A 24395-nucleotide genomic window follows, 5' to 3' on the forward strand; every position below is an offset into this window, starting at 1 on the left:
TACATGTGCAAAAGCTAATAGTGAAACTATTATATAGATGCAGGTCAGATACACGATTAGCATTTGCACACTTGGGCCCAGGTTGCGTTGGGTGTGCATTACTTTTCTAACACAAACTCGATGCAAAGTGTTTGGTTGGTGTATACAATACAACTCAAATCATGATTTGCATTGGATTGTAAGTAACCATACTTAGCAACAAGGAGGCGTTCAATGAGTGGGGCATGGGCTTTTCCATGCATCCACCCATGGATTGTGACACAAATTAATGTCTTCAAAGAGTTGTAGATATGGATTTGTGCCAAAATCCTGCACCTCTCTGAGGCTGGTGTAATGAGATGTTTTGTTTATTTTTCCTAGTTTTGTGCTCTTTGTATGTGTGTTGCATATTGCAGTACACATACAATGCGGCAATGGCATTTCAGCATAGTTATTATGGAGGAAGGGGCACTTTCTGCACAAAAATTATGCTGACTACAATACAGTCACCCATGCACTATGTTCACTTTGTCTGGGACAGAGTTTTTTTCACATGAATAGTTGAATTAACTTAATGAGCCACTCACATATTTACCACCCCTGTCATTCAACAACATGTATTTGTTAATGTGCATGTCCTTTCTCAAGCAAGTAGGCTCATATTGGCTTCACAGCATGGTGGACTCTAAGAGACACTGCTGGTGCCCACATAAAAAAAGAAAAGCTGAGCTCCCTTGCTTTCAATAGGTCTATCAGCCCACTTAGGGCGGCTTTAGGGCAGTGAGACTGGTGCGGCCGCACTGGGTGCTGACCTGTGGAGGGGGCCTGACTACAGGGGGGGCACTGTGTTTAGCAATAACTTATGATTGGAGAGATGAGGAACACTTCTGCCCGATGATAGTCAGGGAATCTGGGGAGGCTGTCATGGGGAGTGGGAGCGCTAAAAATGATTTTCGCACCAGGTGCCACCAGCGCTAGAGCCGGCCCTGAGTCCACTGTATAGTTTTGGGTGTTCAGGGAGGAACAGACACCCTCCTCCCCAACACAAAAGAGTAAGCCTATTAAAATTCAGAAACTGCAGTTATAAAGTTACAACAGATAAAAAAGGCCCAAAAGAGTAGTAACTTTCTATGGCTCCAATCTGGAGTAAGTCCAGCACCACAAATGGCCAACGACCATACTTCAACACGCTCCGACAGAAATCAACAGAGGAAGGGACTTAAAATAAAACCCCTTAAAAAATAATGGTACATGAAATTCATTCATTCAAAATAATTAAGAATATAAAGAAATATAATTTTTTGTTCCAAATAAAACATTTTAATTTTACTCCAACATATCGCAATATCCTTTTTATAATTTTAAAAATGAATCAAACATATTTTTATCAAAATAAAATGACATTACTTTAATTTTTTCTATATGTTGGACTTGGCACTTTTTGCAGGGTCATCCCTGAACTTTTTGCCTTCCTCTGTTTTTATGACCTGTTGTTGGCTGTTTTATGACTCTGGGCACTTTACCACTGCTGATCAGTGCTAAACTGCATATGCTCTTCCTATTGTAAATTGATGTATGGATTCGTGATTCCATGATTGGCTTGTTTGGTTTACTTGTCAGACCCTAGTACAGTGCACTGAGTTTGCCCAGGGCTTGTAAATCCAAATGCTGCTGTTGGGTTGCAGCACTGGTTGTGCCACCCACGGAAGCCTTGTAAAATCTGTCTAAGGCCTGCCATTGCAGAGTCTGTGTGTAGTCTGGTACTGTCATGCTGACTGGGCAAGTGCCAGTCCCTAAACCTTCCCTTTTCTTCCTATCAGACACCCCTATGGTAGGCTCAAAGGCAGGGTGCATTGTAAGTTTAAGGTAGGACATGCCCTTGTGTGTGGCATGTCCTAATAGTTAATTACAGCCATTTTTGTTTTTCACTATTGCAAGGCTACCTTTTCTCCATAGGCCAGAATGGGCAGTTAGAATAATACATCTTATAATCCTAACCGACTAAGGGAACATGGTAGAAATTCAAGTTTAGTATGCCTGAACTCAGAATGACAAAATACATCTTTTAGTGAAGTTGGTTGTAACATTCTGTGTTCGAAAATACCACTTTTTGAAAGTAGGTATGTTCTTGTCTAACTTTCCAAGCCTGCCTCTGCAAGGTTGTGTATTCCTTGTCTGCAGTTTGAGTGACAGGGCTGGGGGATTCCAGGAGACAGCTTGAGTCTACCCAGTGGTGAATAGAGAGATCTGCATCTAGATGGGAGAGAGGAGTTGCACCTGGGACCTGAATAGGACTGTGCCGGCCCCCCACAGTGCTGGCTCCACCCCCTATGGTGCGTCTGATGTCTCTGCCCTGCACTGTGAAAGGCGAGAAGGAATCATGTCACCAAAGTGCTCCAGAGCTGTGCTTTCACTCCACAATGCTGGCTGCACCTCCTGTGGGGCTTCTGATGTTTCTGACCTGCACTGTGAAAGAAAAGAAGGAGTCTTGTCAACAGAGTCCTCCAGAGCTGGTTCGGACTGGGCAAAGGCCCCTCTGCCCTCAGAGGACAAAGGATTTTGGAGTATACATATTGGGACCCTGATCCCAAGAATTTAGATCACTTTTGGACAAACAAGAAGAAACCTTTGCTGAGGAGTGGAACCAGAAGAAACTGAGCAGAGACTATCCCTAAGCTGAAGTGCTGCTTGTGGATTGGCCTGCAGTGGTTGCCTGACTGCCAAAGGAAGGAGAAAGGAACTTTGTGTACTTTATTTTCAACTTGTAGGGATCTCCAAGGGCTTGGAACAGAGCTTGCCTCCTGCTGAAGTCTCAGGGACAACATACTTCAACCCACAGCTCCCCAGAGTTCTTTGGAAGTGCCTGCTGCTGTTTTGAGCCTTCTGAGGGACCGCATGTCGCAAGGAGCTGGAAACGCGACTCAAGAGGAAGAAGCGTGTCGCCGTCCCTGCTGCTGCCGTCGCATCTTGGATGTTGCTGCTGTAGCTGTCGTATTGCACAGCATCGAGAGAAGTGTCTCGCAATAAAGAGGAAGCGTGTCGCTGTCACTGCTGCTGACGTTGCATCGTGGATGTCGCTGCTGTAGCTGTCATATTGCACAGCATCGAGAGAAGTGTCTTGCAACGAGAAAGAAGCATGTCACCATCGCTGCTGCTGCTGTCACATCGTGGATGTCGCCAATGTATCTGTCGTATTGCACCGCGTCAAGAAAAGCACCTCGCATCCACGGAGAAGCGCGCCACCATCAGACCTGCTGCCGTCTCATCTTGGATGTCACTGCTGTAGTTGTCACATTGTGGGGAAGCCTCTCGCAATGTCGGAGAAGAGTGTCACAGCCGAGGCTGTTGCCGTCGCATCCCTGAACCAGGGTGTCGCCGCTGCAGCTGACGCATCGCATCGAGACTTCTCGCATCATCGGGGAAGCGTGCTGCATCTGGAAGATCTTCACGTCTTTATTTCTTTGCACCAGAACTTTGCTGCATTTCCATCGCTGCAACACTGTTTGTTGTGGAAGCGTCACGCATCGAGAGACACATTGACTTAAAGTGTCGCATTTTAAGAACTGAACCAAACTAAGCTAAAACTACCATTCTAAGTATAGTATTGTGGATTTTTGTTGTTTGTATTCTTATGTTAAGTCTATATAAAGAATACATATTTTTAATATACAACTGTCTAGTGTCCATCTGCAGTGTTGTCACTGGATTACTGTATGTGGTCACAAATGGTTTGCACACTGCCTCTGAGATAAGTCTGTCTGCTCGTGCCAAGCTACCAAGGGGGTGAGCAGGGGTCATTTTAGTAGTGTACCCCCTTACCCTGACTAGAGGCAAGGGTCCCTATTTGTCACAAGTACCTGTGCCAACTGGAGACCCCCAAAACTAACATTGATGGCAGTGGTGGGATTCTGGATTTGCATTTGTGACTTATGTACAGTGATTGGTGAACACTATTAGTGCATGCAGACCAAAACGCTAGGACATACTTTTTGGCAGATTTTTTGGGGGGTATTTTCTATTTTTGAGAGATGCCAATTCAACTGAGATGGAGGGAGCAGAATTCATAGCCTCTATTGATTGTGATTGGGAAGAGGAAAGGCTGGAAAGCTACAAAGTAACACAGCTGAAGTACTTCTGCAAGAAATTCAATGTTTCCCCTAGTTAGTTCCGAAAGAAGGATAGTTCTACAAGGCGCTGAGGGCCTGGGTAGAAGCAAGGGATACCCCTGAGAATGATGAAGGGGGTGACAATGCGGATGTACAGCTGAGAGGGCCATTGGGTCTAGGAGGAAGGAGAACACCTTCCCCCGCAGCTATCAGTGTTTCTGGCACGAGTCTGTCTCCAGAAGAGCTGGAGGACAGAGAGAGATGTAGGAGGCACGAAATGGAGATGATTAATTTCAAAGTGAATGGGCACTGGAGTTAGAAAATAGGAGATTGGCCCTAGAGGAAAATAAATTGCACTTTGAACATGAACAGGTTTTGAGGGAGTTGGAATTGAAGGCCAAAAGCTTAGAGATTACTCCCTCTGGTGGCAGCATACCGTTAGTGCCTGTGGAAGCTAGAGTGTATATTTCTAAAGAACTGGTGAAATAATTTTATAAAAATGATGATATTGGGCAGTTGTTCAGAGCCTATGAGGTAGTCATGTCTTCCCACCGGGTCCCTGAGAGAGATTGGGGAGCGAGGTTGTGGGGAAGGTTCCTTAGTGAGGGGCGGGATACACTGTTAGACTCGCCTTCTGAAGTCCACAATTCATGTAGCCACATGAAGGATGCATTGATGACTAGGTGTGGTTTGACCCCTGAACTCTATAGGCAGAGGTTCAGGACTTTCTAAAAGATAGAGAACAGTACCTGGGTGGAATATTTCACTTTCTTTTGCAGAGCATTGGATGGTTGGGTGAAGGGCAGCAAAATTAATATTTTTCAGGGGCTTCTTGATTTAATTGCATGCCAGCACATGTCCAGTAATTGTTTTTCAGAGCTGCGCCAGCACCTGATTGATAGCAGGCTGACTTACCCTAGGAAGCTTGCTGAGGAGGCGGACCGCTCGGTGAGCACCCTGGTCCACAAGGGTCACATGGGAGACTCTGCCAAGGGTGGGAAGGGTCCCCAGCAGAAGAGGGGGGGGGACAGTGTTAAACAGAAGGAGTTCGGTAAAGGGCCCCAAAGTAATTCTCGGGGGAACCAAGGTAAAGGTTCCCAGCCTCCCCCTGAGAGAAAGCAAGGGGTCCCGACAGGTAATCCTGTTCCACAGGGACCCCTGAAATGTTACAAATGTGGGGAGCTGGGTCATAAGGCAAGTGATTCCAGGTGCCGCCTATTTGGAAAAACAGCACCCCCTGGTGCTCCACCCCAGCAGATGGCAAGTGTAGCCTTGGGGGAGGAGATTGGTGTCCAAGGTGGGTGGGGTCCCGCACAGATGACCTTAGTCTCTTTAGGAGACCGTGAGATGGTCTCAGAAGCTCAACTGCCCAGGAACACTAAGAAATATGGGCAGTAGGTGACCATCAATGGCCATAAGGCGGAGGCTCTTAGAGAGACAGGAGCCAGTGTGACAGCTGTCAAGTGTCACCTGGTGTCTCAAGAGCAGATTGTCTCTCATGCATTTTGCTGAGTTGTTGCTGCTGACAACACAGAGTGCCATTGTCCAATGGCTCAGGTTCCCTTTCAGTGGGGGGAGGGGATCTCTGGTACTCTTCAGGTAGCTGTGAGGCCTGCCATGCCTGTTGACTGTTTGTTGGGGAACGATTTGGAAAACTCACCTCGGGGAAAGATGGAGAAGAGTACTCACTTGGTGATGGTGGGTCTGCCTGATATGGCGTGTGAACCACCCGGTCAATGGCAGCTTGTAGTGGTGTCAAAAACAATAGGAGAGTAAGGGTATCTCCACAGGAGTGGAGGGAGGTACTCCTGGTCCTCTGAACCTAAATATATGTAAACAAGAAGAAGGAGTAGCACCAAAAGACCGGGTAGTGGTCTTAATGGAGAAGGGGGAAAGAATGAAGCTACAAGGAAGATGTTCCTTGTTTAGAAGACCCCTCACTCACCGACCTGGTCAGTGACATGCTTAATCATCGGGGTCCCACCGGAATAGCCGAGTGCCATTCGGGTGTGCTGCGACACCTGAATTACAGTGGAGCGGGTAATTTTTGAGTGTTGTGCAAAAAAGTGATGTTAAAAATTGGCACAGTATACCTTCAATAAAACTTTAATCTGAAGGTACTGGACAATAATAAAAACAAAGGCAAGATATTAGAGAAGGTTAAATTGACCAACTAAATCTATGTGTGAAGTGCTTGGGTCTACATGTTTCAACCTGTTGGCGGTATTCCCAGGTTTTCGTCAGGACCAGAAAAAGTGAAGTAAATTAAATGAATAGAAAATAAATGAAAGGACCTGGGTGGTGTGCACACGCTAAGATGCATCCAACCCTAAGCACTCGGACCTGGCTATAAACTCACAGTCAGGCTGATGGACTCACAGAATATGGAGTCATCCAAAAAATACTCGTTAACCAAGTGGGCTTTGCCCATTAGGAACGCGGGGACATGCTGCAATTCCAAGTCTGTTGCGACTGGAAAAAGAGAGAGCCAGTACACCTAACCGCTCGCACCCGCGTCCTCGAGGATGGCTGTTGACTGTTTGTTGGGGAACGATTTGGAAAGCTCACCTCGGAGAAAGATGGAGAAGAGTACTCACTTGGAGATGGTGGGTCTGCCTGATAGGGCGTGTGTGACCACCCGGTCAATGGCAGCTTGTAGGGGTGCCCAAGAGGACCTGGAGCCTAAGAGGGAGTACCAAGAACCTGCCTTAGAGAAAAGAGGCAGGGGGTGCGGGAAACCGGCCCCCAAACTTCCCACGGCCCAGGAGGAGGTAGACCCTGAGCGGGATGCCCTGGAGCCTACCGGGGAACAGGTAGCTGAACTGGGGGACCTGCCTGAGCTGAGCCATTGGCAGCAGGAAGGAGGCCCCTCCAGGGAAGAATTCTACCGGGAGCGGAGAGAATGCCCTTCTCTTGAGGACTTGCGGCAATAGGCTGCAAGCCAGGCAGCAGGTGATCAGTCTGGATCACTTTGGATCTATTGGGAGAATGGTCTCCTCTATAGTGAGTCTAAGGAAGTCCTCATCTTAGGATTGTCCCCCTCTGCATGGGACGACTCATGGTGGCCACCGGCTCTGGGCACAGCACCCATACCCACAGATCACGCACGGAACCTGGGCTTCATCCTAGACTTCTCCCTCTCAATGACCAGACAAGTCAACGCCGTTTCATCATCATGCTTCAACATCCTACGCATGCTCAAAAAAATATTCCGCTAGATTCCCACCGAAACAAGAAAAACAGTCACCCACGGACTAGTCACTAGCCGACTAGATTATGGAAACACCCTTTACGCCGGAACCGCAGCCAAACTACAGAAAAAACTCCAACGCATCCAAAATGCCTCAGCCAGACTCATACTGGACATCCCCCGTCAAACCCACATTTCCGGTCACCTGAAACATCTCCACTGGCTTCCCGTCAACAAGAGAGTAACGTTCCGTCTCCTCACCCACGCACACAAGGCCCTCTACGACCTAGGACCCGAATGCCTCAACAAACGACTGTCCTTCTACACACCCACCCGCCAACTACGTTCATCCAATCAAGCCCGCACCGCAATTCCGCGCATCATTAGATCCACCATGGGAGGAAGATCTTTCTCCTACTTAGCGGCCAAAACCTGGAATTCTCTCCCCACTCACCTCCGCCTTACACAGAACCATCTCTCCTTTAGAAAGCAGCTAAAAACCTGGCTATTCGATAAGTAATGCACCCACCCTCCCCCAAGCGCTTTGAGACCCTCTGGGTGAGTAGTGCGCTATACAAATCACTGAACTTGAACTTGAACTTAAGGTTTGCTGAGCCTGGGTCAGCCCGTGTGCAGGTGGTACCCCAGAGCTTCAGAGCCTTCCTACTGGGGCTGGATCATGATGTGCCTTTGGCAGGCCATTGGGGGCAGGACAAGACCTTTGAGAGGCTTGTCACCCACTTTTATTGGCCCCAAATGCGCAAGAGTTTAGACACTCATTGCAGGACATGTCAGACTTGCCAGGCAAGTGGAAAGAGTGGGAGAAAGCAGAAGGCTCCACTACAGCTATTCCCTGTGGTTAGTACCCCCTTTGAGCGGGTGGGGATTGGCAATGTGGGGCCACTGGACTCCAAGACAGCCCTGGGTAACAGGTTCATCCTGGTCTTGGTAGACCATGCCACCCGGTACCCGAAAGCCATATCTCTGAGGACAGTAATGGTCCCCGTGGTGGGACGAGCATTGATGGGAAATTTCTCCTGAGTGGGATTCCCTCGCGAGGTAGTGTCTGACCGGGGGACCAACTTCATTCCTAAGTATATGAAGTCCCTGTGGCAGGAGTGTGGGGTAACTTACAAGTTCACCAGTCGTTACCACCCCCAAGGATATGGGTTGGCTGAAAGGTTCAACCGAACCCTAAAGTGCATGATTATGGGTCTTGAGGAACCTATGAGGCATAAGTGGGACTTCCTCTTACCAAGCCTGTTGTTTGCATACCCTGAGGTGCCACAGAAAGCTCTAGGATTCAGTCCCTTTGAGCTTCTCTATGGACACCCAGTTAGAGGACCTCTGAGTCTGGTCAAAGAAGGCTGGGAGCAATCTCCCAGGAAACCTCCCCAGGATGTATATAGCTACATGCTGACCTTCAGGCACCAGACTCGGCATTTCAGACAACTCACTGGGGCGAATCTGGAAGCCAACCAGGAGGAGATGAAGTGATGGTATGACCAGAATATCACTCTGGTAGAGCTTCAGCCTGGTTAGAAAGTGTGGTTCATGGCCCCAGTGGATCCTTGTACGCTCCAAGGTAAGTGGACCGGACCGTTTGAGGTTGTGGAGCGCAAGAGTCCAGTTACCTACTTGGTGGACTTGCGGTCTCCAAGGAACCCCTTGCGGGTCCTGCATGTCAACCACCTTAAGCCCCATTTGGAGAGGTTCGAAGTGGGCATGTTCTGAGCAACAGATGCTGAAATGGAGGAGGAGACTGAGCCTCTTCCTGACCTCCTATCTGCAACAGAGCAAGATGGGTCAGTGGATGGTGTTAACCTCTGTTCCACCCTGACCCCTGAGCAACAGATGTCGCCGCTGTAGTTGTCGCATTGTGCGGAAGGCTCTCGTAACGTCGGAGAAGAGTGTCACAGCCGAGGCTGTTGCCGTCGCATCGCTGAACCAGGGTGTCGCAGCTGCAGCTCACGCATCGAATCGAGACTTCTTGCATCAGAACCGTGCCGCATCTGGAAGTGATGTAAGCAAGCCTCAGCTAGGCCTACTAGTGCAAGGGAATCGCCCTTCTCTGCACAGAGTCCTCAGACCATAGGAAGAAGTTGGCAATGAAACTGGAAAATACAAAAGCAAAGTTTAATAAACCTTTGAAGGTGGTGCTACAGTCCACACAACACCCTTCAGTATTGAATAGAGTAGCACACCGAACTAAAGCACATGGCCCCTTTTATACATATTGAGGGGGGTCAAAAGAAGGCGGTACAGAATACAAGAGCAGTTTTATGACCAAATAAGGACATATTAGAAAGCACAACCGATGAGTGGGCGGAGTTAACAGTCTTCAGAAACTAGTAAACACATTCCTATCTGGAACTAATTAGTAACAGCCGCAGACCCTACTGGGCATGTCTGGCCATGCGGGAAGTGGGGGATGCTAAATATAGCCTGTTGCCGGGCAGACTTCAGGCGCAGTTAACAAGGAGGTAGGACAAAGCACATGATGAACACATGGCGATGTATGGCATACAAAATGGCTGCTACAAATACAAAATGGAGTCGGTTCATTTGCTCTGATAATGATCAAATACAGCATGTCTTCTGCTAATGCTTAACCTAATCGCCGTTGATTTACAACAGACGACCCTTTCAGCATTAGCTGAAGACATTCGACTTCCTAGGATAAGCCAGATACTCATCCCTTATATCAATGACCATCATATCAGCTATCTCCTTGTTCAAATGATTCTGCATTTTGACTTCTGCAACATTTCTTTTGGTCGGTATGCAAGCAGTAATACACATAGAACATATCATTGGACTACACTGGATACACATACAACAAGTGAAGATTATTGCAATTATTATACATAGAGCAGTCAGTACTTTCCAGCCCCAGGCAGAAATGAGAGTCCAAAACCATCCAGCAAAAGTCCACGTACCATTTTCTGTATGGAGGTCTGCAGAGATCTTATGGAGTTTATTGATCGCTTTATACACTGATGGTGTGTGATCTGGAATGAACACGCAGCAACTACTACCTATAATGCGGCATGCACCACCTCTATCTGCTAACATGACGTCTAGAACCATTCGGTTCTGCAAAGCAACAATTCTAGCTATTTGCAATACTTCGGTGAGGTTTCCTAGGGCTACAGCTGCTTGATCTGTAACAGCTTCTACAACTCTAGTCAATGGTCGCACCTTTCTAGTATTTAATGTAGCACCCACAAAAAAAAACAATCCCAAATTAAAATCTATATATTGCTGTAGGCTAGTATCTGTTTGGTCTACATTATCAATATTCAAGGTCCTCTTATAACGATTTACAGTAATATTGTTGAATAATTTAAGATCTCGATGATACAATGGAGGTGCCAGAAACACAGGGGGCAACAAAAATGACACGTAGCAAACACCTGTCCACCCAGCTGCCAATCGATAATATCCACGATTCCCACACACAAAATAGGTGTTATGTGAAGCTAAAAAGGTACTATTATTCAAATCATCTATATTCAAAACAGTAATACAGTCTCTGATGCCAACAGGGATATGTCCAATGCTCTGTACATATAATTCTGCTTGCGCTTGGGTTACAGAAATGACAAAATGTTCAGCATTAACAGAGTCTCTTGTGTTGGTGATGATATATGGCGTTGAAATATTATCCGGTCGATATTCCTCCCACTCCCATTTAGTTTCATTCACTTGGGGATACCCATCTTTGTCTTGATGACACTCTTTGTTCAACCGGAAAAGCAGTCTGCCCACTGTAGGCTTCCTAGTCACAAAAAGCAGAGTATACCAGGCTCGACAGGAGCCATTATGCGCAAAAGGAAGAGGTATAAACGTTGTACCTCCTTTCTTTTGATGTGCAGGCATCATCCCACAAATCCAACACTTCGTGGCATTCGTAGCAATGTGGGTATGATGTAACATCAGAATAAAAGTGTTATTAAGGTAGGATTGTCGATGCTTCAATTCTTGATATGGGAGCGTAAAGAAATAATGCTCCTCGGGTGTCGGTGTAGTAACAACAAACAACTCACGAGCAGGAATTTTCTCCTCAACAGACCATGTTATTGTTGCCACAGTCACTAGGACAACAATAAGCCCTACAACACAAAAATCTTCTTCTTTTCCGTTTCAATAAAGCACAAAACAATTCTTCCTGAAACTAAAGTAGTTGTCAGAGCTCTTACCCCATGGCAGCCGTTGATTTCTTCACCACGGGCCAATACGGGTGTCACTACTCTAATGTAAGGCTGATCCCCCCCCTTGCCACATCGGCTCTCTGTTTCACTAACCCAGGGAATGCTCAGACAACTTTCACAAGCGCTGCAGACTTTTCTCTTGGTCTCAAATTATATCTCGTTGCTCCAGGGATTGTCTGGTCCGGGAAGAACTCATCAGATCCGTCAGGTGTCACAGCATGGCCTTTCTCCGCAGTCAGAACCTCTCGATGGTCGGTCAACACAGCAGGCTCCACCAAGGTAGGAAATACTCGTCGACAATGGGTACTGTGGATCCAAATTTTCCGGTTCGTGACTCAAACTGCTGTCCTCGTGGCAAGTAACACTTGCTCTGGCCCACGCCACCTTGGCTCCAAACTGCTCTATCTCTCAAAGGACTTCAGGAGAACGAAATCACCAGGTCGGAGATCATGGCCTTCACCTGTAGATCTGCCAGGAAGTGCTTCTTGAACCTGTTGATGAATAGAAACCAAGTTATCAGTTAACTGTGCCAAATAGTCATTCATTAAGACACAAGGTACATCATACACAGAACTTGGTTTAGGAATTCCCCAGATATTCAAGGTGTGAGACCTATTCGAGAATGAGGCACTGATCTAATAGACAACAATGCCAGTGCCAATGCATCTGGCCAAGTCAGAGAAGTAGAAGCCTGTATCTTGGCTAACTTCAGCTTCAGAGTAGCATTGTATCCTTCCACCAATCCTGCTGATTGTGGGTGGAACACTGCATGAAACTTCTGTTTAATCCGTAATCCTTGCAGGACATACTTGATTTAACCAAAAGAAAGGGAGATAGAGGGAAGAGAAAGCTTAGGCTCACCCAACAGAAATTTGTAAATCAGAAAAAGATCTCTGCGGACAGAGATCAGGAGCCTAGCTATTGTCTACGGTCCTATTCACAACACTCACTGGGGTTGGATTAGTATATGTAGAAATGGAAAAAGAGTATTGCTCTTTTTCTTGGTGTCCCCTCACTCACCAGGGTTGCCCCACGGTGACATGCTTCATCATAGGGGCCATCCGAGTCCTCTACGGACTGGGACGTGCTGCGACTTGCGAAATTACGTAGGAGCACATACAATTAGACTATGTGTGGTGCGAGAGTTGTGATGTGATGGAGTGGGTTGTGTGTGACACCAAGAAAAAGAGCAATACTCTTTTTCCATTTCTACATACACTATTCCAACCCCAGTGAGTGTTGTGAATAGGACCGTAGACAATAGCTAGGCTCCTGATCTCTGTCCGCAGAGATCTTTTTCTGATTTAGGACATACTTGATAACATCCCCTATAAAATGAGGTCCGTTATCACTCCACAAAAATCTACAAACACCATAGCGAGGGAAAAATTCCTTCAAAAGTACCTTTGCCGTAGTAATTGCAGTATCATCCTTTGTAGGGTACACCTCAATCCATTTACTGAAGGCACATACCACCACCAAGACATACCTCAGAATATTACAGCGTTCAAGCTGAATATAATCCATCTGCAAAACTTCAAAAGGTGCAGTTGGTGTAGCAAATCCTCCTGCTGGAGTTCGTGTCCCTTTTACAGGATTGAATTGTAGGCAAATCATGCAGGACTGTACTACTCTCTTAGCTGTGCTAGCAATTTCTGGATGCTCCCAAACTTGCGTAAGCAATTTCACTATTGACTGCGCTGACAGACGTTCAACCCAGACCTTGGTACTGTTAGATCTGTCGGCTGCGTTTGACACGGTCGACCATAGTATATTGGTCGACCGTGTCAACCGGGCTGGCATCGGGGGCCTAGCTACCTGCTGGTTGAAGTCCTTCCTTGAGAACCAATCCCAGGCGGTTCGTCTTGGAGACCTGTTGGAATTAAACAAACCATCACTTGTGGAGTTCCACAGGGCTCCTCGTTGCCACCCCACCTGTTTAATATCTATATTCTTCCTCTAATCCCGGCCTTAAGAGATAAACAGGTGACGGTGTTTAATTGCGTAGACGACCTGTAACTGCTCTTTACCATCGACAATTCTATCTCCTCTATTTCCCATTTTTAGTCTACCATGAGGTTCATCCAAACTTGGATGAACCAAAATCATCTAAAACTAAACCCTGGAAAAACCGAGCTGGTGCTCACAGGTGACAGTGCTAAACACTGGGGTCCACATTACTGGCCATCAGACATGGGTCAAGCCCCAATCACCTCCCCCTCAGCAAAGACACTTGGAGTCACCCTGAATAGTGATCTTTCACTAAAAGCACAAGTAGGTCAGGTGGTCTGCAAGTGCATCTTCCAGCTCAGAAAAATCGGAAGGTGCGACGCTTCTTCACCCCAGAGGCCATCATCCAGGTGGTGATCGCCACTGTGCTTTCCCACCTGGATTATGCTAGCTCTATATATCTAGGCCTACCCCTCTACCTGCTGAGGCCCCTCCAGATGGTGCAGAACTACGCGGCAAGACTGATTACAGCACAACCCAGATGGCATTCAGCAACCCCCTTGCTTAGGCACCTTCATTGGCCCCCCATGGCCCAACGCTGCTCCTTCAAAACCGGATGCATGATTTTCAAGTCCCTCCATTGCAAAAGCCCTATGTTTATTGATAAACTCATCACTAGGCATATTCTGTCCCGCAATCTGCGCTCAGCCCATCTGGCCCTCCTCCAGATACCTGCCTTCAAACGCAAGCGCACATGAGGTTGCAGATTTGCCGTTCGGGCATCCCGTCTGTAGAACACCTTTCCCCTTGAGATCCGGACTAGTCCGGACCTCATGTCATTTAGGAAAGCACTAAAAACCTGGCTCTTCAGACAAACATATCAGTAATCTCAACATATTCATGCTTCAGGCCCTGTTCTCTGTCTATTATCAGCGCCAGGAAACCAATCGGTGGCAGTGCGCTTAACAAGAGATTTTTTAACACAGCATAACATAACTATTGCTGAAGCTCCAACATGTGCTAGCCCATGTGCCATCTGAACCATAGGTTGTACAAAAGCTATAGGCAACTTCCATCTATCCATCTGTTTGTTTCGCCAACATCCTTCATCATCCAACTCTCAATCCTTGGACCATTGCTCCCGTTCTTTGTCAGAAGCGGTCCTCTGTATCTCTAATACTTCCTTCCAAGCATCGTGCCACCGCTCAGCTTGTGACTTCACTACATACATGGAAGTAGGGTCAGGCTGCATCGCGGTCTCACGTGCCACTCGATCTACAAAAGCATTTCCTTGTCCCACCTTTTCAGTCACTTTCTTGTGCGCACTACATTTCAATATAGCTATCTTCTTTGGATATCTTAATGCAGTCAGAAGAATATGCACTAGTTCTCCGTGCATTATCTGCATCCCGTGTGATGTCAGAAAACCTCTTTCCTTCCAGAGCAGGCCAAAATCATGCGCCACTCCAAAAGCATAGAGGCTATCTGTATAAATGTTCACACGCAAACCTGTACTAAGCTCACATGCTCTTGTCAAAGCTATTAGTTCCGCTGCTTGAGCTGACTTCTGTGGTATGCGAGCTGTCTCCACTATTGTGTGAAGCATAGTAATTGCATATGCGGCTGAAGTTGTACCATCTGGTAACTTCAGACAAGACCCATCAACCCATAATTCTCCATCTACATCTGGAAGGGGCGTATCTTGCAAATCAATACGACCCTTTGCCTGTTCCTCAGTCAGGAAAATACAATCATGTGTTTCTTGCGCCTCAGGCTGAGTCGCCGAAATGGCATCAACGTGGCTGGGTTTAGTGTTGCACATCTCTTCAGTGTAATATGAGGAGCTAACAGCGTCAGCTCATATCCTGTCAGACGAGCGCTAGTTTAATGCTGCCTCTTTGTTTGATTCAAAAGGACATCAACAGCATGGGGTACCAGCACCAACAGCTTATGTGATAAGACTATCCCTTCAGGCTGGAGTATTGACACAGCTGTTGCTGCAACCGAGCGAAAACATCCAGGCAACGCTCGAGCAACAGGATCAAGTACTGCTGAAAAATATGCACAAGGGCGTTGCTTATCACTATGTGTCTGTACTAAAACTGACAATACACATCCATCTCTCTCGGGTACATACAATGTAAAGGGCTTCATATAATCTGGAGTACCTAAAACTGGTGCTGAACAAAGGGCTTGTCGTAACTGTCGAAAAGCATTTTCACATTCATCTGTCCATGGAAGGGGTGTTGGAGTATCTTTTATCAAAAGTGCTAACAAAGGTTTAACAATGTATGAAAATGTATGAAAATCCCAATATCCATTGCCTACAAAAAGAAGTAAGACCTAAAAATACTTGAACTTCTTTCTGTGTAGAAGGTACTGGTGTGTCTAAAATTGCCTGAATGCGATCTGATGTGAGTGCACGCCCCTCCTTAGACAAAAGGTGACCTAAGTAGGTCACCTTTGGTCTACAATACTGCAATTTCTTTTTGGATACTTTGTGATGATGTGAAGCAAGGAAAGAAAGCAAAGACAGAGTACACTTTTCACATTGTTCAGGGGTATCGGCTGCCAAAAAAATATCATCAACATAATATATGAGCGCCACACCTTCGGGTAGAACAAAAGAATCAAGTTGTCTTTTTAATGCTTGGCTGTAAATACTAGGACTCTCAGTATAGCCTTGAGGAACTCTACAAAATCTATACGATCGATTATTCAAAGTGAAACCGAACAGATATCAGCTATCAGGATGAATAGGGATCGAAAAGAAGGCGTTCTTCAAGTCTATATCAGAGAACGTAGTTGCAGTAGGTGGAACTAAAGTAAGAAGTGTCATGATGTCAGAAACCACTGGGTATTGTGGCACCACTATCTTATTCACCTCCCGTATGTCAATTATAAATCGATAAATCCTAGTATCAGTGTCTTTCTTCAAAATTGGGAGGATCGGACTGTTACAAATATTAAATGGAACTTCTTCAACAACCCCAACTTCAATAAGATCTTGTACAATTCGTGTGAGTGCTTCCTCACCCTCCTGTGAAATTCTATATTGAGGCAAACGTGGTAACACAGCTCCCTCCTTTACACTAATATGCAATGGTGGAATAACCATCTGTACAAAACAACAATTAGTTTGGGGAGAGGCACTCCTTTACTTAACCAAATAGATATTCAATGTTAAACAAATTAAATATGCGTGCTGTGGAGGCAGATGCAACGTCCAAATTACATCTATAAACTAAAACATGGAAAAAAATCAAGCGTGACCGCTTGCCCTCTACGCACTGTTGCAATTCCGATATCGGATCAGATTTAATTCATAAATAAGCATATGACACAATTCTTAACATATTTCATGTATGAAGACTCTTAAATCCTTAAAGTTTCAAAATTTATTGTTTTTTACTGGCATGTCAATCTTTATGAAGCGCATTAAACATTGTATCTACATGAATGCCATAAATTCATTTTTTATGAGCTGATATTCTCACAGTGATTGTTGACATCACATTGACATAATCATACTTTTACTGACAAGTTTTCCCTGCCCAATGCATTTCGGGCCCCAAGGCCCTTCGTCAGGGGCGGTACCTGAAATGACACAAAATAATGGAACTCTATTACTTCTAATGAAACTGGCTCTTCAATTATGCATTTCGTAGTTTGTCACTATTTTAAATTTCTTAGATACCATAACATAATTTTTAGAAAAAAAAAACATTGAATCTGTTATAACATCTCTATGACGGACTTTGTACTACTTAACACTCACTTGTGTATATGTTTGAAAAGGTGGTGTGAACTGAAAACGACAGAAATGGGCTGGTCCCAGAAGGAGACTGGATCAGACGCTCTGAGAGAAAAAAAGACCGTGATGAGTCATAAGAATATCAGGGGTTTATCGCTAACGACACGATACAAGAATCGAGCACTTACTAAAAACAGGCGAGCAACTTTACTCAAAAACGTTCCAACTGATTATTTTCGGGCTGTTCCTGATCTCCTAATCCGGAGCACACCGACATCTCTCACTAGAATTCACCGCATGCATAGGCTCCGTTCCTACTGACAAAAAACCAAACGTCGTCTATAAACTTAGTGCACGCTTATATGCAATTGTACCTATTTTACACTGTTGCCTCTACCAAAGTCACGGTAACACACACCTTGTTCAGGTAGCGAAATGCGGGAAATATTAACCTTCCTTCTAGTAGCCTGTTCGTGTCAACTGTCCAAAGATGCTACAAAACAATGACAAGAACACCAACGTTAAACTCCACTCTATTTTCTTTAAAAGAACAGCCTAACCACGCATCTATCGCCCGTACCTTGTGTAACGGCCACTCCAGTCCTCCTGCGTTTCCTCCCTCTCAGTACGTGCCGGTTATCCTGTGTGCGGATGGAAAAGAACGCCTACCTAGACGCGACGGCCTCTTTTTTTATGACACAAAGGTGTGGGTGAACCAAAAATAGACAACGGACTGAAAACCCGAAACGGGATGAAAAACACGGGTGCCATGTTTAGTGTGTTTTGTGAGGAAATAAAATATAATAAGTGCAAAGAGTACAAAACATCATGTGTGTGTATTTATACCATCCAGAGACATTAACTAACATTTGTATGACAAAAATTAATAAATAAACATTACAGTCCTCCAGCGTTTTTCGTTGTGCAATAATCACAAAAAACAAATAAGGTCTACTCGATCATTGATCCCTTTGGGATCTTGTGTCTGTAGTCTTTTTATCCAGAATATTTCTCTTTGTAACAAGGTTTTGGTCAAACTCTTGCCGGGTAGTGGAGCAACAACTTCGAGAATCTGAAATTTCATTTGAGCTATGGTGTGTCTGTTTTTGTCCCAGTGAACTGCCAAACTGCTGTTGATGTTCTTATTACGAATAGTACTTTTATGTTCTGATATGCGTGTCTTAATTTTTCTCTCCGTTTTGCCCACATATAACAATCCACATGGGCATTTGATGGCATATATGACATTCACAGTGTTACAGTCTGCGTTGATTCTACTGGGAATTGTTTCTGCCGTGTGAGGGTGCTTCACTGTATCCGATACTATAACGTTGTTGCAATGTACACAGTTTTGGCACTTTCTCATGCCTTTGTAGTTCTCCGTAGTTTTTTTCAATTTGGGTTTCAAAAACTCTTTAATGTTACGAGACCTTCTATACGCAAAAATAGGTTTATTTACAAATAAGTCTTTGAAGTCTATTTCATTACTGAGCAGTTCCCAGTGGCGATTAATACTCTTCTTAATTTCCTGAGAACACGTAGAATATTTCGAAACAAAAACCTGTAGTTGGTGTGACTGTTTACTTTTTTCCTGGAATAAAGTTTCCCTGGGTATTTTGTCTGTCTTTTCTTTGGCTGTTTCCAGTACTGTCACTGGGTACTTTTTAGATACATATTTGTTGAAAATTGTAGTGAGATTAGTTTGTAAGGTCTCCTCTTGAGAACAAATTCTTTTAGCTCTCAACATCATGGAATACGGCAAGTTGTTAATAAGGTTTTTTGAATGAAAACTATTATACGTCAGAGCTGTATTTTTATCTGTTTTCTTATGGTAAACCTCTGTGTCAATTGTATGATCTTCCAGTCTCACCAATACATCCAAGAAAGGAATAGCTTTCTCCTTAATGCTGTAGGTAAATTGAATGTTTTCATCCTTTAAGTTGAGCTGAGAAATCTTATGTTCAAGCAAGATTTTTGAGTTCTGCCAAATTAAAAAAATGTCATCTATATAACGACAATAAAGAACTGTATTGGCCATCCAATCATTGTCTGTTAACAGGTATTGGTCTTCAAACCTTGCCATATAAGTATTCGCATAGGCTGGTGCCCCAGAAAAGCCCATTGATGTTCCTTTGTTTTGCAGATAGTAGGCATTGTCCCACTTGAAATAACTATGATGGAGGCTGAAGTGCAACAGTTCCAATAGGAAAATTTTATTGACAGGTAGATCCTCTTGTTTTAGCAAAGCCCATTCTACTGCCTCTATTCCTGCGGTGTGCGGGATAGAGGTGTATAGGGCCTTAACGTCCATAGTGCATAACAGCATGCCCGGTTTGACAGCAACTTTCATGAGTTTTTGTAGAAAATGTGTAGTGTCCTTGGTGTAAGAATACCATGACTGGACGAACAGTTGCAAAAACTGATCGATGAATTGACCCAGAGGCTCGAAAATGGTGCCACACTTGGTGACTATGGGATGAAATGGTGGATTTGAAAGATTTTTATGAACTTTTGGCAGCATATATAGTCCGGGTTGTTTTGGACATGAAACAGTGTGAAATTGGCGGGTCTTGGTATTTATCCACTTCATATTTTCTGCTGTATCAAGTATTTTGTGCAGTGTTTCCTTCAGTTCTTTGATAGGATCATGTTCCAATCTCAAGTACGTGTGAGTGTCTGATATATGTTCAAAGACTTTGGACTCATAAAATGTCTGATCCATCACAACAATGGCACCACCTTTGTCTGCTTTCTGGATGTGTATCCTAGGATTTTCTGCTAGTTCTTTTAGTGTATTCTTCTCTGGATGGTATAAATACACACACATGATATTTTGTACTCTTTGCACTTATTATATTTTATTTCCTCACAAAACACACTAAACATGGCACCCGTGTTTTTCATCCCGTTTCGGGTTTCAGTCCGTTGTCTATTTTTGGTTCACCCACACCTTTGCGTCATAAAAAAAGAGGCCGTCGCGTCTAGGTAGGCGTTCTTTTCCATCCGCACACAGGATAACCGGCACGTACTGAGAGGGAGGAAACGCAGGAGGACTGGAGTGGCCGTTACACAAGGTACAGGCGATAGATGCGTGGTTAGGCTGTTCTTTTAAAGAAAATAGAGTGGAGTTTAACGTTGGTGTTCTTGTCATTGTTTTGTAGCATCTTTGGACAGTTGACACGAACAGGCTACTAGAAGGAAGGTTAATATTTCCCACATTTCGCTACCTGAACAAGGTGTGTGTTACCGTGACTTTGGTAGAGGCAACAGTGTAAAATAGGTACAATTGCATATAAGCGTGCACTAAGTTTATAGACGACGTTTGGTTTTTTGTCAGTAGGAACGGAGCCTATGCATGCGGTGAATTCTAGTGAGAGATGTCGGTGTGCTCCGGATTAGGAGATCAGGAACAGCCCGAAAATAATCAGTTGGAACGTTTTTGAGTAAAGTTGCTCGCCTGTTTTTAGTAAGTGCTCGGTTCTTGTATCGTGTCGTTAGCGATAAACCCCTGATATTCTTATGACTCATCACGGTCTTTTTTTCTCTCAGAGCGTCTGATCCAGTCTCCTTCTGGGACCAGCCCATTTCTGTCGTTTTCAGTTCACACCACCTTTTCAAACATATACACAAGTGAGTGTTAAGTAGTACAAAGTCCGTCATAGAGATGTTATAACAGATTCAATGGTTTTTTTTCTAAAAATTATGTTATGGTATCTAAGAAATTTAAAATAGTGACAAACTACGAAATGCATAATTGAAGAGCCAGTTTCATTAGAAGTAATAGAGTTCCATTATTTTGTGTCATTTCAGGTACCGCCCCTGACGAAGGGCCTTGGGGCCCGAAATGCATTGGGCAGGGAAAACTTGTCAGTAAAAGTATGATTATGTCAATGTGATGTCAACAATCACTGTGAGAATATCAGCTCATAAAAAATGAATTTATGGCATTCATGTAGATACAATGTTTAATGCGCTTCATAAAGATTGACATGCCAGTAAAAAACAATAAATCTTGAAACTTTAAGGATTTAACAGTCTTCATACATGAAATATGTTAAGAATTGTGTCATATGCTTATTTATGAATTAAATCTGATCCAATATCGGAATTGCAACAGTGCGTAGAGGGCAAGCGGTCACGCTTGATTTTTTTCCAAGGAATAACCATCTGTCCCATATCAGTATCTGAAGTAGCCCACAAAGCTTTAGGTAGGGAGGCTAATGCAATTTCCTCTTTAGCAATGCAAACTCTGTCCGTTACAGGATAATTGTCATTCAAAATCACACGCACTCCTTCAGGGGAACATCTTATTGTGGCTTGAAATACTTGAGCATATCAAGACCCACAATATTGTCTGGTGCATTTGGCGAGAGCAAAAACAGGCACAGAGCAGCAAACTTATCAACATGAAATGCAAGTGGTTGTGACAATGGGCTAAATGAAGGTGTTCCATCGAACCCTATTGATGTAATCGTTAAGCCAGACAGGGGAGCTCTCGGAACCAATTGTTAAGACAGAGCACTACGAGTAGCTCCTGTATCAACCAGAAACTGATCAGTAGAACCCAAAACATGTGCTGTAACATAAGGACCCCTCTGATCTACTGGAACTTCAACTGATTCCTTACCCCATCCTACTCAATCCTATGCATAAGCAGAATCATGTAAATCAGGCTGCACATAATCAGACATCTGGTATTGGTTGCGCCTATCAAAAGTATTGAACCCATTTTGTACCCGCACATTAGAATCAAACCTAGCGCGATTGTTCGTGTTGCCTCTGGGTCCTGAATATCCCGCGGGATTTCTCATTGGTCCTCGACCACGGACATAGCGTTGTGAGCGCAACAACGGACACTCATCTGCCCAATGGCCAAATTTCCTACAATATGCGCATTGATCAACAGCCAAATTCGAACGAGTGTAGGAGGAACCATAAAATCCTCGTCCGCCTCTCTCGTTACCTCTAGGAGGTGGACTATAAACCTGAGATAACATAACCTTTGTTTTTAATTCTTTAGACTTTTTATCCTCGCTACCCTTCGCTTCTAATTCCTGACGCTCGTAATATTGAGCAATCGTCAGGAGGGATGCCGGAGAAGAGGTAGTCCAAGAGCTTTCACCAGCTTTTAAATGGCTAGCCACTCCTGGTAATAGGTTCGTAACATACTTATCTACAAACAAATGTCGGCCCGTATCGTCCGTTAGCGACTGACCACTAAAATCATGAAAAGCTTCCTCGAAACTCGTAAAGAGATCTGAAACCGATTCATCTGCCTTTTGCTTACAAGATGCTAAAATAGTCCAATCAATATTTTTAGGGGGAACATCGTTTTTAACTTAGTTAATATTGCACCAGGAAGATCTAAAATCAACTGACATGGCTTTTCGCTGGTTCCCTATCCTCATCTTCCCTCTTTATCTCCTTCCATAATGCCCCACATGCTGCGCGATCATCAACTTTACGCACGAATCCCCACATATCAGGCAGTAATATTAGCCCGAAAAATAAATCGATATCAGCTAATGTCATGGTACAAGAATTTATGGCTCCCTAAACTTCCTCATAGAAAGCGGCTGGATTTTTCCAGGCAATGCAGCTTTAAGTGCCATGACATCTGCCCTATTCCAGGGAGTATACACCCAATTATAAATAAAATAACCTTTAGCATCTACAGAAAACGTATTGTCACTTTTACCCGCTCCCTTAGGAGGAACATATAAAGGTGTGGCCTCTCGCCTAGGCTATGCATGCACTATTGCGGTCTTATCTGTTCCAAAGATAGATGATTGTTTCCCGCCGGGTGAATCGGTCCGTCTATCTGCATCTGCTTTCCGTTTCTCCTCTCGCATACGAAGCGCCTCAGTTCGTAGTTTGAACAACCGTCTTATCGCATCAGCCACCTGGGGGAGAGTAAAAAGCCCATTATGTATTTGATTACAATCGGCTGCTACATCATTAGGTTCTAAAACACCAGAGACTTTCCGAAACATGTCAACAATTTCTTCAGCAAAATGCTCGGTAAAATATAATTGCTCTCTGTCCTGCCACCCATGTATCTAAGATATGAGAAATAGTAACAGAGTCACGAAGTGCTTGGCGAGCAATCTTTCTAAGTGCTGCTGCACGTTCAGCCGGCAGCTTAGAGTGAGTATCTAGTTTCGTTCGATCTGCACCGGAAACCTCATCTTCGCCAGACGGAGCGGACGGAACGGCATAGGGAGGCGGAGGATGATCTAACAATGAAAAATCATCTTGTGGTTTATTAAGGACAGGATAAAGAGGTTGCCGAACAGCATATTGGCCAGATATCTGTAATCTGCGCCCCTTCTCCTGTCTCTCTTTCAATTCTTTCACATCTTTCTTCCTTAATTCTTGCGCTTTTTCATACACATTCTTCCGTTGTTCTTTTTCAATCAGCGCTTGCTCACGTTTCTCGTGCTCACGTACTTCTTTCACCCACATTCGCACACATTCAAACATATCACTGTTCCACATACTCAATCTTTCGCATATCAAATGACCCATACTTTGGCCAACGCAACTCAGGATCCTTTTGCGTGTATTTCCTCCATGATGCGCTGTACATTATAGAAGAAAGACCATATTTTACATACATTTCCCTATTAGGCATCCCCTCTGGGGGAGCCGGCTGCTATTCCTCAAGTCTTAACCGGTTATTTCCAAAAAAGCAGCACATCCTCCCAAGTGCACTAAAAGCAGGAATGCCAAAAATAGTGCAAAATATGCAGTATTATAATCAAAGTAGCACTTAAAGTATCTGTAATACGTTGTGCCGTTCAAATAAAAATCGCATTTTAGAGAAAAATCTCCTCATTACCTGCCTATATGTGTTGCAACGCATATATTACACTTACACATACACATCATGACTAGACATACCAAACCAAAATTGCCACAGCAAGCATATCCTAAAACTGCCTTGCCAATCCCAGGCTTCCAAAACCCACAGCAAGTACCGTACAACGGTTCTTACCATTCACAGGGCGTCCAGATTCCAACTGCCAAGTTCTAAATTCGACCAAACGGCCACTGCACAACAAACCAACAGAAGAGATCTCAGTCGAGGACCTGCACCATCTGGATGGTCAGATCGGGAAGAAAGGAAAAAATGCCTTGGATGCCAAGACTCGGGTCTCCTCTGGCAGTGATCACATCCGCGGCGAGATTCCAATCCTTCG

The sequence above is a fragment of the Lissotriton vulgaris genome, chromosome 8 (assembly GCF_964263255.1).
Source record: "Lissotriton vulgaris chromosome 8, aLisVul1.2, whole genome shotgun sequence".
Taxonomy (NCBI): Eukaryota; Metazoa; Chordata; class Amphibia; order Caudata; family Salamandridae; genus Lissotriton; species Lissotriton vulgaris.